Below are 18,016 nucleotides of genomic sequence, written 5' to 3'. Positions count from 1 at the left end.
GCTACTCTGTATCATTACAGACCTTTGGAACAACATCCAACACCAGAGGCTCAATATGGTCTTTTTGAAGCTGGGTGGGGTAGGAAGTCCCAGCTATCCAAATTTTCTTCAGTCTTTTCAGCATCCCTGTCATTTTCACAGGGTGAAGAGGGTGGGGATTATGAATCACTGCTATTTCCTAGATAAACTGTAAGAAGTCAAGAGGAAAGAAATTATTTTACAGGTAAAGCAATAATAATGTACCAGAATATTAGGTATATTCTCTCTGGATATTTTATGTTGGTGGTATTTAACTTTGCCCATCCATCCCAAATTTCCAGATGTTTAGTGGTTTCCCTGGAGCAGCAGGCAAAACCAGATTTCTTTCAGAGCTGCTTCCAAATTCAGAGAAACTGAGCCTGGGCTGATCAGCTGTACATGTGCATCTGGAACACAAAGCACATACAACGAATGCACCAAGCAGGTGCATGGTTTACCCTCATGGTAAATCTGAACTCCTCCTGATACATCAGATTTACTACCCATACACAGAGCAGCTCTTCAGAGCACAGCTGATGGGACCAGTGCTTCCTGGGATGATCAGTGCTTGTGAGAGCTGCAGCATGTGCCAAAAATCCAACAGACTCCCTTCTCCTTTCATTCAGGTAATGGAGGTTAGACAGTAGTTTGTTAGATATTTATCCTATGGAGGTAGAAAATGAGCATTTTAAACAGCAGTGGAGGTGGTAATACTGTTTGCATTGCTCCTGGCTCCACCTTGGTCCTGGAGATTGGAGCAGGCTGGGTGCTCATCCAGTTTCCCTGCCCTCCCATTCATCCGTTCTCCAATCTGTCCCTGTCCTCTGGCACTGTCTGCAGGGAGAGGCTGTGCCAAGGAGACCTTGTGACACAGGTTCCTTCTGCACAGGTTCCTCCTGCCCTCCTCTGCTGCACCATCAACAGCCTGAGGAGTACATTGCCATTGCAGTCATTCAATGCCCAACTCCTGCTTGCAGTGTGGAAAAGAGAGAGATGCAGCAAAATCACAGAATCATAGCATGGTTTGGGTTGGAAGGGACCTTAAAGATCCTCTAGTTCCACATCCTGCTTTCATGAGAAAAGGCTGTTTAAAGGCTCTGGGGGACTTTCTCCCTTTCCTAGTCTGGAGTAATCCATCTACTAAACATGCTTCTGGAGATGTCTTTGCAACTTGTTTTAAATGGGGGAGAAATGTGTGCTTCACGGGAAGGGGGAGACGTAGATCCAACAGGTGACCCAGTAGCCCACTTCCTGTTTGGAGGAGTATTAACTACATTTCTTGCTGGGATACTATGGTTATATTAATTGAGAATTACAATGTAATTTTGGCTGGAGGAGGCCTCTGTTTTAAATAAACTCTGAAGAATATAATGAATGAACTCTTTGATATTTCTTTCCTGCCATGGTGTCAAGAGGACTTCTAGGACAGCTTTATTGTTTGTTTCAACATATTGCTGAATTTTATGAGTCAATGCATTTCATTTCTAGATATGTGCAGTTCAGTAGGGAGAACTCCACTGTAGAGCTGACAGGCATGCATTATGTCAATAAAGACAATATTATCACATTAGATATCATGATGAAACATATACATTCTTAATGATTTCTTGCTAGCTTCTGGACTGAACTCCTACTAGGAATTCATGTCTCTCCTCATGCTGACTGTCTCTTTCCTTTTGCTGCTATCAGGCAACACCATGCTTAATAGAAATCTTCTGCCTCTGTTAGCAAGTAATGGCTCTGTGCAATCTGGCTTGCATTGGGTATAGACAAACTGCGAGAGTGCTTTTTCATTGTTTAGGTAAACATTTCCTCTTTGATCCAATATCTGCCCTTTCTGCTGCTCACACTGTAAATTGATGCAGATCTAGCAGAAGCATGGGAAACATTTATAGGGCTTCCTGTTTTGGAATAATTTGGGGAGCATCATTTTCCCCTGCTCACTTTTTGCCTTCAGCAGTGACAATCCAATTCTTTGTGTTTTCGATGGGAAGCCAGTGCTTTGTCTTGCCCTTTCCTTCTAGTTCTCCCTGAAGGCTGTAGAAAGAAAGAACACGAATAACCAAGCAATGAAATCATAACATAGGCCCGTTTACTGTTATCTTTCCAAGAACAGTAAAGGCATTAAAGCTCTGAAACCTTTTTTCTTGAAGCAAAGATTGCAGCTAGAACAGGAAATGACACAACATAAATTCAATTCGTGACAATTATTATAACATGAAAGGGAAATAGTATAAATCACTGATGCTAAACACTCTGTTCATTGGCTAGATCTGGCCCATTTGAGCTATTTATCTAATTTCTATGACAGATTCAGATTTTGCACCCCATGTGCTTTCATTTTTTAAAATGCATGTTTCAAGTTTTTATGCTTCTGAAAAAGAGCTTCTGAATATGCACTGAGTAGAAGCTGGTGAAAGCTCATGCATAGTTGTCTTTTTTAAACTACAGAAAACAAAGTACGTTATACTTGAAAAGACAAAGTCTAGCTCTGTTCATTTCAGTGGGTGTTAACACTTGAACTTCATGATAATTTTGTGGTTAACATTGAAATGTTTCTCAAAAGTCAATTTTAAGGGAAAATAAAGACGTAAATTGGAGGGTTTCGTATAAAAAATTATTTTTGAGGAAAAGGAAATGAAAATATCATGCATCTCTTTAAAGCTACTTAAGTCTGACACAAAAATTGTTAAACTCATATGCACTTTTAGCCATCAATGAAGTAGGAGTGAAGCTTAAACAACTGAAGAAAAATAGACCCATCTGGGAAACTACTAAGAAAAGAGCTGTGTTGAATCCTCCATCCCAGCTGCATACAAGCCTAACCCAGAGTCTCCTGGGGGTCTCCCAGTTTTAGCCACTTCAAAGGCATAGTGTGGTATTTTAGGATAACTAAGAATTTCATCAAATTAATTTTTTGCTTTTAATATTTATTCAAACATTGCTTTGTATTGTTATAAATACAAATAGGACCAGTTAGATATTTTTCATGTATGAGATTTATTTCACAGCAATAACTATTTGGTCAGATATTTTATTGGCTTCTCGCTTAAACTGCAGTGCTGCCTAAGGCAGTTGCTGTTGCAATCAGAGTACTGCCCTGAGAGACTTTTGAATCTAAAACTAGGGCCATGCTTATTTTAAACTCCAGTGCATTAAAATTTACTGCTGGCTTTCCATGCTTTGACTAAAGTTCCTTCATTAGGAAGCAGAGATATATTTTAACAATGTACAGAGAAATGCAGTATTTTGAAACAAATCATTCTTTCAACAAAGTAACTCAAGAAGTGTGAAGCTTTAAAATATAAGGAAAAGATGCATTTTAAGGAAAGATGGATTTTAAGGAAAAGATGTGTTCTGGGGAATGGGGTGTTCTATCATAGGAAAAAAATTAAAGAATCTAAGAGTCATGTCTTCACATACTGTTCCTAAATTAGCTTTGAAGTACTTCACTTTAATTCTTAGTCCTGTCATGAAAAAGCCAATGATAAATTGTGAATATTGCTATTTTTACACTGGAACTTACTGCATATTGTATATAATATGGACACCACAGAAAATATTCAAGATCTTAGAAGTTTTGTGTATATCTGTAACCAAGTATTGCACAGGCAGGGACCTGTAGCAGAACTGAGACTTTAAACATAAAAGAAATTCTTATCAGAATTTGTTATCATTAGCAATAGATTTTTTCTAGTTTTGTTTATGAATATTAAATTATATTAAAAATTGTGACATTGATTTTTTTCTGTGTAGATAGTGCCACTTATAATAAAATTTTCACATAGAAATTTAATTCTATTGAAAACTTAGAGTCTAAATTTTATTTACTGTTCAGTGGAAATATATGTGATGGTTTACAGTTTGGTTACAAATCAGTAATTCTTACTTGTACGTATATGTTCATATATATACCCTATTCTCTGGTAGTTAACAGTGACTAATGGGGAAGCATTTGATATACACACTGTCCCTCCTGAAGAATAATTTTTATTTGTCTGAGACATCAGCTAGAAATGGGGAAAACTAAAATAGAAAGTCACCAGCTTCCCTTAAAAGCTGAACTTCTTCCAGTCACCAGCTCTCTGAGCCAGTACTTGAATACAGAAATCTTTCTTCAGGAGGATGAGCAGGTGGGAACCCAGGAAAGCAGACCAGCACGATGTATATAAAGAATCAAATAGGACCTCCCACTCGGTGACAAGGTAATAGTTCATTTGATGCTGCTCCTCTTTACTGTGAGCTGGACCGTCCTGTTCCTGCTGCTCTGGAGATCTGCCTTCAGTCCCCATAGGCACTTTGCCACAGAGGACCTTTGCGATTCCCAGCTCCGGTCCTGCCCTGCAACCCTGCAAACCCCAGTGGTGTCTTTGACCACAGACTCCGTGCACTGGATCATTACCACGGGAGCAAACTGGGACCAGTGAGGACCCTCCAACAGGGCTGGAAGCAAACCCTTACCACAGACAGATCTGTGCCTTCTCAGAATCTTTTGTAGGACCAGATCCTCCCAAAATTCAAAACTGTTCCCCAAACAGTTGCCTCAGGTTACACCTGCAGCTTCTGGTGTGGATAGATTGCACAAATGAAACTCACTATAGGAGTATTAAGGGGTTTTTATAATAGAGAACTTTCTACCTGTCTGGAACTTCAGGACATGACTTTAATTTATATTGCAAGAATTTCAAGCAAGACTATCGTAAGTATATTACAGACATTAGTAATCATGCATTATGCCTTCTCCAAATTTATAATACTGATATTTTCTCACATTCAACTCCCACCATTATGGCAGTGGGACAGTTAAAGCATCTCATTATAGATCCAGAAAACTCCCAGATAGATTAGTTTATCAGAAACTAGGTTGTTTGCTAGGGAAATGAAAGGCAGATGTGTATGAGATTAACTATTACCTTCTTTTAACTGGTCCTGGTTAAGGAATTATATTTTCTTCAAGCATGATAATTTTGATGTATCATTTTTGCTCTGGATTTATTCAGGGACATAGTTAAGACAAGACCCAAATCATTCATTTACAATGCAGGAATAACTTCAAGACCCATGTCCAACTGCATTCAAAACTACAGCTAAGATTCACTCCTTTCCATGTTCACTGTATATTTAACCTGGAGACTCCCATGGTGGAATTCTATAATCACAAAAGAAGTAATTTATCCTTGGAAAAATTGCTTTCAGCTCCTTGAAACCTGTTGAAGCATGCTACTGGAATTTAAAGCCACAGAGCTGCCTCTGAAGTGATGCATTCCAATGGCAAACTGGGGCATTAAATCAATGGGTATATTTACTTGTGTAAATGTTCACTGTCCTAACTATCAGGGATGCTTTCTCAGAACAACACACTGTTACTGAGAAGAAAGTCTACACTGCAACAAATCCCATTATGGTGAAATTCAGGCCTGCTGATGTCAAGGGGAAGTCTGGCATTGGCTGTAAAAGGCCAGGATTTCACTCTTCATCACACCACCCCCTCCCTGAGGAGAGAGTATCATTACTTATTTATGTGGTACCATTAGTGTGCTGGGCACTCAGATGTGTTCTTTGGTTGGTGCAAAGCCACACTGCTCCATTAATTCCTGTCCTGCTCCTGATCTCCAGGGAGCAGTTCTCGTTTCCTGGAACAGCTGGTGCAACCATGGGAATGACAGCAGAATTAAGACCTTAGTGCTAAATTTTCACACCTCCTTATGATTCCCCCCCTTCTGGGCCAGAGCTTTTAAGGAATGCAAAGCAGCTCTCTAGAGGCACCTTATTTATTTATTTGCATTTTTATGAAACAAAATGTGTGTTGGCATAGTGGGCCAGCATTTATAGCCATCCATTGAATAGAGATTACAGTAAAGCACTCTGGTCATTAGCAAACCTTGATAGAATTCCTGTTATAAGCATGTAGTTGAAAAACAGATCAATATCCTAGTCTGTCTCAGACCTAATTGCATTGGTTCCATTCTTCTATCCCTTTTTATTAGCAGAAATTGTGTCTGTTCAGGGGCAGAAGACTGAATTTTAGAGGTGATGTCCATGGAACTCTGCTGCGAGTCCTTCATGGACATAGGGCTAGAACAAGATGGTGAGTTGAATCTATCTATCTGTCTCAGTCTTAAATAATACCCTATTATGAACAAATGACACTATTCCTTGTATCTCCAGCTGCTTGGGTTGTAGTGTGGCTGTTTGGGTATAAGATAGTATCCGAAGAATTTCTTGCTGAGTTTTTGTACTGGACTTGGCACTGCAGGACTGCTATCAGAGGTTCTTTATTATTAATATAAAACAAACAAAAAAAAACCCCTTGGCATTTGCAGAGGAAGCTGATTTTCAGAGTGAAAGCAAATCTGCAGTAATAAAAAGTCTATCTTATAGAATCAATATGTAAACTTTTAGCTAAAAATACAGGAAGTATTGCAGATGCTTTTGTCATCACATTGGCACCATGTGGCCCAAAGCTGCTCTTTAAAACACAAAATGTGGTTTCAAGATCAAATTCCTTCTATTCTGATGCTATGGAACATCATCTATCTCCATCTTGATAAAAGGATGAAAGCTCACTCCTTGCATCAACTTCGTTTTACTTGGTCTGGTGAATAAATATAGTAAATGACCAGGGAAGGGTTTGGGAGGCTTTTTTGCGGGTTGTTTTGGGCTTCTTTTTTTTTTTTTTTCTCTTAAGGGTAAATGCTGGAATGGGTTGGTCAGAAAAATGTGTAACTGCATCCTTCTGGACACTCAAAAGTGCAACCTCAGTCAACCTCAGTTGACTAAACAACCTGCTCTAGTTGGCCTTTCTTTAACTGGGTCATTGAACTTGACCTTCAGAAGACCCTTCTAACAAATTATGCTATAATTCTAGGAGCCTAACGGTAAATTACAAAATCAGATGTGCAATCACAGCTTCCTTATGCAAAGAAGGCCAAACCAACTTCCTTGCTGAGATATATTTAACTCAGTTGGCTCAGGGCAAAACTGAGCCTTTGTAGTTCACAAGTATAGAGGCACTCCTCAGCTGAAATCCCAATGTGTTGAAATACAATTATTCCTAAATATAGGGTAGAATATTTAATGATATGTAATAATGGTTACACACTAGATCCAGTAAGCAGTGACTGAAAGTGAAAAGCCCAGACCTGAAATGTAGAGAAGGCAATAATTTTCTGTCAAAGCAGGACACATCCAACAGTTTCATAGAATCATTGAATGGGTTGTGTTGTCTCATGGTTTAAGAATGGTATTTTCCAGTTCAGTGCTTCCACTCTGCCCCTTCCCCTCCCCCTCCAAATGAAGGCACAAAAGGCAAAGATCACGGGTTGAGATAAGGACAATTTACTGGAAACAGCAACAATATTGATAACAAAAGGTGTAAGAAAAAGAAATAATCTACATGGAAAGCACCCAACAATAAAGGATACCGGACCATGAGGTAGTACTGAATAACCCTGGGGTCGTCTCCACCTGTCCTCCTGCTAACTGCAAAAAATCAACCCTGTCCTGGCTGGAACCAGGACTGGTTGGAAGGTACCTTAGAGATCATCTAGTTCCTACCTCCCTACTGTGAGCAGAGATGCCACTCACTCAAAGCCCCATCCAACTGGCCTTGGACACTTCCAAGGATGAGGCATCCACAGCTTCTCTGTGCAACCTGTTCCAGTACCTCACCACTCTCACACTAAAGAATTTCATCCTAATATCTAATCTAAACCTACCCTCTTTCTCTATACCTGTTTTCTGGTCCCATGGGACCATATCAGTGTGCTACAGTGCTCAGTGGCCCAACTGAAAGGAAAATTGGATTTTGAGTCCAGTAAGTTCTGTCTTACTGGGGAGCTTTTCAAGAATGACTTCTCTCTTTCTATAAGGAATCAGATCAAATTGACTCACGTCATTTTTCATAGCCCCTGAACCTCCACAAGATCTACAGTATATCTTAATTGTTACTTCACAAGCAGGAGTTCAGATAACCCAAAAGAAAAAGCATGTTTTGGTTATTCTCTTCTCTAGTTCTGACTTAGCTTAGCTAATAATGATTTCCTGCTTCTTGAGCCAAATTACTACTTGTTGAAACTCTGTAAGATTAAATGATACTACAAGGGATACCACTTCACAGAGCATTCAAAAGAAGCCATACACATCACCTGGTCTAACCCCCTGCACAGTGGAAGCCATTGGACCCCTTAGCTAATTTCTAGCTCAAACCCAATAGAACATTGTTTTTGGTATAATCCCCAATTTTAAAATTTTTAATGGTTTAGAATCCATTATTGTTCTGCAATTCTTTTTCTGTGCTCTCAAAATGAGAAGTGGACATTTCATTTTAGTTAATTTTTTTCAAGCTTCATCTTTCAGCACTTAGATCTGCTAGGCTGGAGAACTCTATGAACAATTTTTATCCTTGAAGCAGGTACTTCAAGTCCCCTCCATCTTCTACCAAATATGAAAGCAGGTTAAGCTCCTTACTATGTGCCATTTATTCTAATCCTTTCATTATTCTTCGAATGTTTCCTTAAGCTATTCAACAGGGAAAATCGTGAATCTCTCTATTATTCATGAAGTAGAACTGAACACAGAATTTCAGCAACCATCATATCAGTGCCAAATACAAAACATTACCTACATACTCTATGTACCCTTTTTAAAAGATCAAAGCAATCACATTTCTTTAATGAAAGAATGAACAATTGTTCTTAACACATTCATTTGAGGTAAGCCAAGGTATTACATTCTGTTCTAAATGGATGCTGAAGTACTTTATAGAAAATGGGGGGCAGAAATAAGCCCAAGTGCTGATCTTTATCTCAGAAAAAGCTAAAGCACAGGATAAAGGTATCTCTACATAGATACCATAGTAGGTTTGAATTCCTGCTCCATAGGTTTACTAGGAGTTCCTTCACAAAGGAACTTAGATTCAGAAGCTGATGGATGTCTGAACTTCTCATGTGGACTGAGTTGCCTTCCCCCACTGAATGAAATGCTGAATTCTCTTGTGCTGAGACTCAGGCTCTGTTTATGGTGTTTATGGTGTTTCCTCTGCTCAGCATGCTGCCTTCTGAAGAGTGAATATATATTGTAATTCAAGTGTCCCCTGGGGTGCCCAGATTCACTTCACTTCAAGTTGTTTGATGACACAGGTCTAAGACAAGCTCCAAATACCAAAAAGGCAAAAACCTTACACTGGAACCAAGCCTGCCCCTGACTCTTTTAACTCAGGAATGTCCCAGCACAAACACCACACAGACTTACTTACCAGGCTCCATCACAGGTGTCCCAGTTTCATGTATAGCAAGACAGTACAGGCTGTGTAGACAGATGAGTCAAAGGCATATTGGAAGATTGGAACAGTTGCTTTAATGCAGTCTTTGACCTTCTATCCTCTGAACTGCAGAGCCGATGAGCTCCATCCTTCACACTTCTGTATCACCTCACCCAGTAGGTTATGTAGCCCCACTAATTCAGAGGTATAAATTCCAGCAGAGAGCAGGCATTGCAAAATGGAACCCTGCAGGTCTGAGGTCAATTCATGGATCCAACCATAAAACATGGTTGCCAGTACTCAGCCACCCTAAACAGTGCTTTTGAGGAACACCCTCTAACAATGGCCTGGCAGAGCACAGTGAAGGCAAGAATGCAATTGTGGCTTCCAGACTCTCTTAACCCAGTTGTAAATTATATGTGGGTAATAAGAACTACAGCTTACATGAAAGTGACTTCCTCTGTCTGACTTTAATTGTTTTATGGAGACAGATTGCCCAGGAACCTTGCTGCTTCTTCAGTAATAACCTTTGGATTTATGATAGATTCTTAGATTTCCTACTTTAAAGAAAGTTCATGAGTGTCTGAGCAGATCTTGGCTCCTCTGCCGGAATAGTCACACAGTCACATGTTAGCACATTTTAAGCCACTGCTGAGCAGCTACAGGAACTCAGGATATTGTCTGGGTGCATGGCAGTAACATTTACACAATTACTTTTGCAGCCCCTCTAAATGCTGAGCTACTGCAGGTGTCCTGCCTGCTGCACCCACAGGAGCTACACCGATGCAGTTCAGGTAATACTCTCTGTGCCACAAGGAGTAAAGACATCCTCTTTACTATCATCCATCCTCTTTACTATCCATCAGCATAGACATCCTCTCAGGGTTCAGGGTTTCTTTGTAAAGCAGAAGAGAAGACTGATGACCTGATTGGTTTGTTGTCATCACTTGCAACAAATCATCAGCTGGGGTAAATAAATATTGCTCTATTTAATTCAAGGGAACAAATCTTCAGCAGGAGGATTTGAAAGGTAGGGGGCAATTTCTTTTGAAATAGTGATATGAAGCAAGGATGAAGCACATGAAAGAGCCTTCAGTGATGCTGCTAACCTCTATTCTGTCACTGAAGCATTGCTCTATTATAAGCATATGACTGTGCCCACCTTTCTTTAGTTAAAAAAAAAATAGCAGATTTAATTGAATAAAAAGTAAAGACATCCTCATGTCCCTTAAATGTAGCATTTATGAACCTCCTTTAATTTATTTAGATTTTATTCAAAGTATGAGTCTTTAAAGGCTCAGTTTTAATTCATTTTCTATCTGTTGAGAAGCAGTAGAAAGGGAGACCTCTAATCTTTGCTTGTAGGGGAGAAAAATCTGTAAAATCATGGAAGTGTTAACATTGGAATGATGATCAGGATCAGGACAAGAGGTTTGAAGTTCCTTTACAAATAACATGAGTCACTTACTGTAAGTGCAGTGCTCATGATGGCTGTGCTACATCCAGTCAGTGTCACTGTAGGTTGTTTTAGCTGTGAAATGAATCAGAGGTGTTTCATAACCGCACAGTTGGCTTCCTCTCCGCTGGTGAATATGACCTCTCCTCCATGGCAGAAGCAATCCACTGCAAAACACAAGGTGAAAACTCCTACTTTAAATCAATAAAAAAAGATTAGTCTGGCTTCCTGGGAGGTGACAAAGTAGTCTTGTACCATGTTTTTAAAGAATAGTCTTTCAGTGGTGGAATGGGGCTGATAAGATTTGATGCATGTTTTCTGCTCTGGCACCAGCTTCTTTTCTGGCTTTGGGTAAGTAGTTTAAGATGCATTTACACCAGATGTCAAATCAAAATTGGAGCTATGGAGTTTATCCTGTTTCCCATGAAAATTATTAAAACCCTTACAGCTCTAATTTGAGCAACTGTGTAAACTGAGCTATGAAAACTTCTAATATGACTTGGGATGGCCCAATTAGGAGTTGCACCTGAAGTCTACAGGCATTCTCAATCTGTCATAGGTTATAAGACTGCTCCACAAGTGTGTATGCCTAGTCTGTACATTGTTGCATATTGCAACACTAGTTAGCACCACAACTAACTGAAAATCCAGCTTGAAGTCTTTGGATTACTTTGGCACTAATATTGAGAGTAGTCTTAGTTCTAATTTTCATTAGCAAAATGAGTTAGCTAATTGCCAATGGAAGATGTAAAATGCATCTTTTATAGCAAGGGGAGAATTACTTGCTGCATTACTAGTTTTAGTTTTATTTACTTTTGTTATTTTTAAGAATTTTTCTTCCTTTTGCATGGTTTTTTTTTTTCTTTTTCACCTTTTGGTTGTGATTGCCTATGTTTCATTTCTGATATAATTGAATATTGTATTGCAGAAGGATCAATGGTGTATATATTAGATTATAATATGTAGCTCTAGAAAAACTGAAGATACTGTCTAGAGAAACCGGTTACATACATTTACCCAAAAAAGCTGAACTCACTTTTCTAGCAGAGTAATCTAAAAAAGAAGAAAGATACAAAAATTCTTTGAGCCTTTCCTCCACTTGCTAAGCAATTAACTTGTCTCCACATTCAAGGAAATGCACTGCTCACTTCCTCTCCATAGGAAGGGAATGGTCATTCTGGAGCATGGAAGTCTAAGAGAGATTTCAGTACATAAGAATGAGCTATGAAATTGTCTGGGTTAACTTAATTACTCATATTTAACTTAATATGTTTTCATCTTTCCATAATATCTTTAGAGACTTCAATAAGATCTCTCTCTAGACATTATTTTTATTTCTGTGAAGTAAATAAGAGTTACAGAGAAAAATACTGGCTGGGTTTGGACAGTAATCCAAAAGAAAAATATAAAGAAAGAAAATAAATTAAAGTGACTACAGATGAAATTAAAATCTTTACAGATAACCATCCTCAATTTTGGTGGGGTTAGGGTTTCACTCTGTCAGCACTAAGCTTTTTATTGCCTTCACTCCAACTGAAAAGGTTTGAATCAGACTGCAGAATGAGGACACTTGTGGAATCTGGAGATATTAAAGTATGTTCTCAAGCATGCATGGTGGGATACAGAAAACTCCGAGCTGTAAAGAACACTATAATCATAATGAAATTCTCTGAAAGAGATAAAAGATAAGCAAATCTCAAAGGCACAATTTCTGTAAGGCTGAATGCACTCAATACTCCTGCTGAATTAAAAAGAAGTTCAAATTAGAGAGGGTTTGCATTTTACTTGCTGGGGGGTCACAGAATCACTGAATCATTGGAGGCCTAAGATTGTGGTAAATTCTTAGTCTTGCAGTACTTTAGGCATCCAAACAGATAGTATGCTTTAGGCTGAAACTGGTGCTAACAGATGTCACTGGTTGAAGATGGTGCAAAGAGTCATGCAAGAAACCAGAGCAGGTCATTTAAATCATCCTTTGAAATCATGTGCTCAGCATCTTACAGGGAAGGAACAAAATGTGCAACTGATTTCATCTAAATTTAGCTGCATGCAATTTGGTTATCTAGATCAATTAGTCATCCTCATTCCTTAAGAGTCAAGGGAGGGAGATCGTACAATGAGGTGCCTTCAGGAGGTGTCTGTTTCTCTCCACTCTACAGGAAGATCAGGATGGCTGAATTACATTGATTAACTTGTAACTGGCAAAATTAATTCAATCATCTCTGCTTACATCAAAGTAATCCTTTGGTCCTTTTCAGTTACTAAATGACTATTTATCTTCTCATTTCCTCTTGCCTGGGCCTGTTGGGACTCTCTGGGCTTACTCCTTATTTATACTGCATTAGGAAAAACAGAACTTCTCCTTCTGCATTCACTGAAAGGGCTAATGGTTTTAGTCCATGTGTATAACATGCAGTGAATTTGTACAACCTGGAGAAGAGAAAAACTACCAAGATATTTGGTTTCTTTGCATAGAATTCAACACCTACTTTTTAATGTTTACAAAGTTATATTATTTATAACATAAAAGAGGAAGGTCGGACATCAGCAGTATACACTAACTTCAACAGAGGATCTGGTTTGTGTTAATTTGGTACTTGCCGGAAAAAAGAAAATAGCTATTTTTTTTAGGATGGACACATCCTTAAAGAAAGGCTTATTTTTTCCTTGTACAAACATCTAACTGTAGAGCTAATCTTCATCACTTTCATGAAAGAATTATTAATTTTGCAACACCTGTCCTACATTAGCAAATAGCCATCTCTTGCAGATAATTTTAGCAAATTCAGAAATACATGAGGAAGTGTAACACACATATTATGTGATCTGTTGCAGGTCACAGATGAACTGCTGGCTTTTGCCCTTAGATGTTTCTTTTGTAAAAGAACATACAATTCTGTTAACAGCTCCAGATCTTATAATTCCTGTATTTTGTGATCTTATTTTGTACTTGATGGGAGTAGTCTGGTACACGAAGTTACTCACATTATCAACTTTCCAACCAGCACTTCTTTTTCACCCCTAGAGAACTCAACCCCATGGGTAGCCAGTGCCAGTTGTGCATAGATAACTCTCCAGAATAAGTAATATCTAGTCGTACTATTGTGCATGTAGAGTGTCTGAAAAAAATAAAGCCAAATCTTGAAATAAAAAAAAAAATTAAAAAAAAAAAATTTACCAGTTTTGAACCTACAGGACAAATTAACCTCTAAAAAAAACCCCACACACAATTTCAGTGGTACATTTCTGCTCTTCACAAGTGTTTTTCCAGGGGAGGCTTCCTCTGCGGGTGGATTCACCTTCATAAGCATCATTTCTCCTTGGGGAATAGTTAGTGAGCATTGAAATCAGTAATGCAGTTAGAAAACCACCCAAGGTGCTGATCTAATTTAGCTGGGGTTTGTTTTCAATTAATAACAGGCAGGGGTTTTTGCTTTCTTTAGCCTGTCATCTAGATACCTTCCTCTTCTCTCTTAAGGATAGTTTTATTTATTTTAGACAATTTAAGTGAAAGACAAGAGAATTGCTGCCTCAGTTGCAATAATTTTACCCCAGAGATAAAGCTGATTCTAGGTATACAAAGAAAATCAGATTCAGATACTGCTTTTTATTGACTGTGCAAATTAAATGAGGAAAGTGCTAGGAAAAGGATAGATGAGGTGGATCTTCTCTACATAGCTTCTCTAGTTCTATGCTTATGGCTGGAATAAAAAACTACCAATTGCCAGTGGATACATGGAAAAATCCCAGAATCATAGAATCACAGAACCATAGAATCAACCAGGTTTGAAAAGACCTCCACGATCATCAAATCCAACCGTTGATCCAACACCGCCATGGTTACTACACCATGGCACTCAGTGACACATCCAGTCTCATCTTAAAAACCTCCAGGGACAGTGAATCCACCACTTCCCTGGGCAGCCCATTCCAATGTCTGATTATCCTCTGTAAAGAATTTCTTCCTAATATTTAACCTAAACCTCCCCTAGCAGAGCTTAAGACCATGCCCTCTTGTCCTATTGCTGATTGCCTGGGAGAAGAGATCAACCCCCACCTGGCTACAACCTCATTTCAGGGTGCTATAGAGAGTGATGAGGTCACCTCTGAGCCTCCTCTTCTCCAGACTAAACAACCCCAGCTCCCTCAGCCTCTCCTCACAAGACTTGTGTTCAAGTCCCTTCCCTATCCTCATTGCTCTTCTCTGGACCCGCTCCAGCACCTCAATGTCCTTCCTGAACTGAGGGGCCCAGAACTGAATACAATACTCAAGGTGTGACCTCACCAGTGCTGAGCACAGGGCAAGGATCACTTCCCTGCTCCTGCTGGCCACACTGTTCTTGATGCAGGCCAGGATGCCATTGGCCTTCTTGGCCACCTGGGCACACTGCTGGCTCATGTTCAGCTTCCTGTCAATCAGCACCCCCAGGTCCCTTTCCACCTGGCTGCTCTCCAGCCACTCTGTCCCCAGCCTGTAGCGCTACAGGGGGTTGTTGTGGCCAAAGTGCAGGACCAGGCACTTGTTGAACCTCATCCCGTTGGAATCAACCCAAATCTCCAGCCTATCCAGGTCCCTCTGCAGAGCCCTCCTGCCTTCCAGCAGATCAACACGCCCTCCCAGCTTGGTGTCATCTACAAATTTGCGAATGGTACACTCAGTCCCCTCATCCAGACCATCAATAACGATATTAAACAGAACTGAAACAGACTGGCTGAACAAGGAGATTTTAAACGATATTAGGGGAAAAGGAGAGCTTATTGACTATGGAAAAAAGGGCTGGCTACTCCTGAAGAGTTTAGGAATATAGTCTGGTCATATAGAAAGAAAATTAGAGAGACAAAGACACAATTTGAACTCAATCTAGCTCCTTCCATTAGGGATAACAAGAAGCGCTTCTACAAATACATCAATAGCAAAAGGAGGGACAAGGAAACCCTCCATTCTTTGTTGGACGTGGGGGGCAATATAGTCACCAAAGATGAGGAAAAGGCTAGGTACTTAACATGTTCTTTGCCTCAGTTTTCAACAGTAAGAAAGGTTGTGCTCAGGACAAGTGGCCTCCAGAGCTGGTAGACAATAACATTTTTTTCATTTTGCCACAGAGAAAAAAAAAAGTGTCCTCTTTCAGAACTATACATATTTCAGCTATCTCTTCTTCTTCATTCCTTCTATTTTTTATTTCAGAAAATGAACAAAACCGAACCTTAATTTGCACGGTTCCATCTTTATGTCATAATTTTTTTGTGACCACCATGAACCAAGACCAACTTACACTGGCAGCAAAGCCATTAGAAAGCAAACAGGAGGTGAGTGTTGATTCCGGGGGGTTAGAAGCATACATATATTCACAGCAACCTTTGAAAGAAGTAATGGCATAGATTTACATCTCCTTTCTTCATTTGTTCATCTACATTTTCCAAGTACCCTTTCAGTTTGGAAGAATTGACTCATATGCTGCATGAACCAGCTGCCCGGAACCAGTTTACTTTCCATTGTAGGAATAAGAGCAAAACTGGACAAAGAATTTCTGAAACACTACAAAATTCTTGCAACAAAACTACAGAAAAAGTCTCAAATGCCTACAAAGAAAAAATCTCAGATGCCTGTGAAGGTCCACTTTCCATCCTAAGGAAGAGAAGTGGGAGCTCATTCACACTTGGAAGCCTCTCCCCAGTCCATCAGGGGTTTTCACAGAGTCCTGTGTTGGCTCAGTTCTGCTTTCACTGGCTCTATCTATATAAGTAAGTTAAACAGAACAGCATTGGCACAGCTATTATCCATGCTGTTAAATAGCTGGCACATTCCCTGAAGCAATTTTGCCTTTGTGTTTTCTCAGAAATTACCCAGACATGGCACTGGGACACAAGACATTCACATCAGGCAGTTTGTGTTCAACCAGCCCCTTTTGGGGGCAGTAAGCCACGCAGATGAGCACTGTGTTGTATCCATTGTCTCTAACAGGGATTACTCCCTTGGGCCTTTTGTTGGTCCCTGAGACCAACAGGAATGAACGTAGGTATTTTTCCAAGTGAAATTGTTTCAAAGCATCTAAACAGAATTAATTGTCAAAAAGCTTGTGTTTTTACTAGAAATGCTTTCTAAAAATTCATTCTAAATGCTTACAGGGCTCCAAACTCTGAAATGTAGTAATATAATAATAATGGCCAGTCTTCGCGAGTGAAGATCCGGGGAAGGTCTTTCCACCTTCCAGCCTGCGCATTGGATTTTTTAGGTGAGACACAGTGTGCGCGGAACTGAGCCCACCCTTTAATCCTAAGGTTCATCTGCCGGGGCCAAGCGAGCTTGGACGGTGGCAGCGAGGTCCTTAGGACGTAGGTGGGTTGCCTTTAAGGGCTAACGAGCTCCATCTGCCCGGGAGTGGCCCTGACCGGGAATCGAACCTGGGTCCCGGGCGGTGATATTAATGATTCAATTGTCAAAACAAAATCAGAGTTAGGACTTTCTTTTTCCCTACTGCCCCTGCTATAAAATGAGCAGTGCCATGGACAAGTTGAGCACTTTTCTGGTGCGTGGAGAGTGTCTTCCCATTCACCATTAGTGTGATGGAGAAAAGTACAAGACCACGTGCATGAAGCTGTTAAAAGAAACCTGCAGCAGACTGATCTTGACAAACTCATTCCACTGACGAATTACATTTGGCTGAACAATATGGGGGCATGGCTTAAGAGAGAAGGAGATATGGGAAAGTGAGTAGCTGCACAAATAGATGTTGAAATGGGAGTTATTACTTAATATCACTGGATCCAATGTCAGGGCTGCGCTGCTGTAGTGCCCTGTGAACCTGTGCTAAGCGATGATCTGACTGTACTGGGATGAGATATGACCTTTAAGGAAAAGAAACCATGAGAGTGGGGCAGGGCAAGAAGTTGCCAGTAATCACCAGGCAGTAGGCAGGTGCTGTAAAGGCAGCAGGGTAAACCACAGAAACAGATTCCAAAGCCGTGTCAAACCAAGGCTGATGTCGGGTGCCTTGGTGCTGCCTGGTGCTGCTGCATGCTCCAGCCATGTCCGGCAGCAGCAGCAGCCCAGCTGTGCAGCCCTACAGCTCCTCACCTTCGCCAGGCTGCAACTGCTCTGGTCCTCAGCAAAACTCTTCAAAAGGAACGAGGGAGACAAGCAGTGATTTAAGGAAAAATGTAAGAGTAGCAGGCATAAGTTGCTTGTTGTTCTTTGTTGTTGGTTGTTGGTGGGGGTTTTTTTAATACTACGCTTTGGTTAAACGTGTATAATAGACTAATATTAAACAAGAACAGAAGCT

Source organism: Myiozetetes cayanensis, unplaced genomic scaffold (assembly GCF_022539395.1).
Source record: "Myiozetetes cayanensis isolate MyiCay16 unplaced genomic scaffold, myiCay2020 scf2-11, whole genome shotgun sequence".
NCBI classification, from domain to species: domain Eukaryota; kingdom Metazoa; phylum Chordata; class Aves; order Passeriformes; family Tyrannidae; genus Myiozetetes; species Myiozetetes cayanensis.
Note: the sequence above shows the minus strand (reverse complement) of the source record.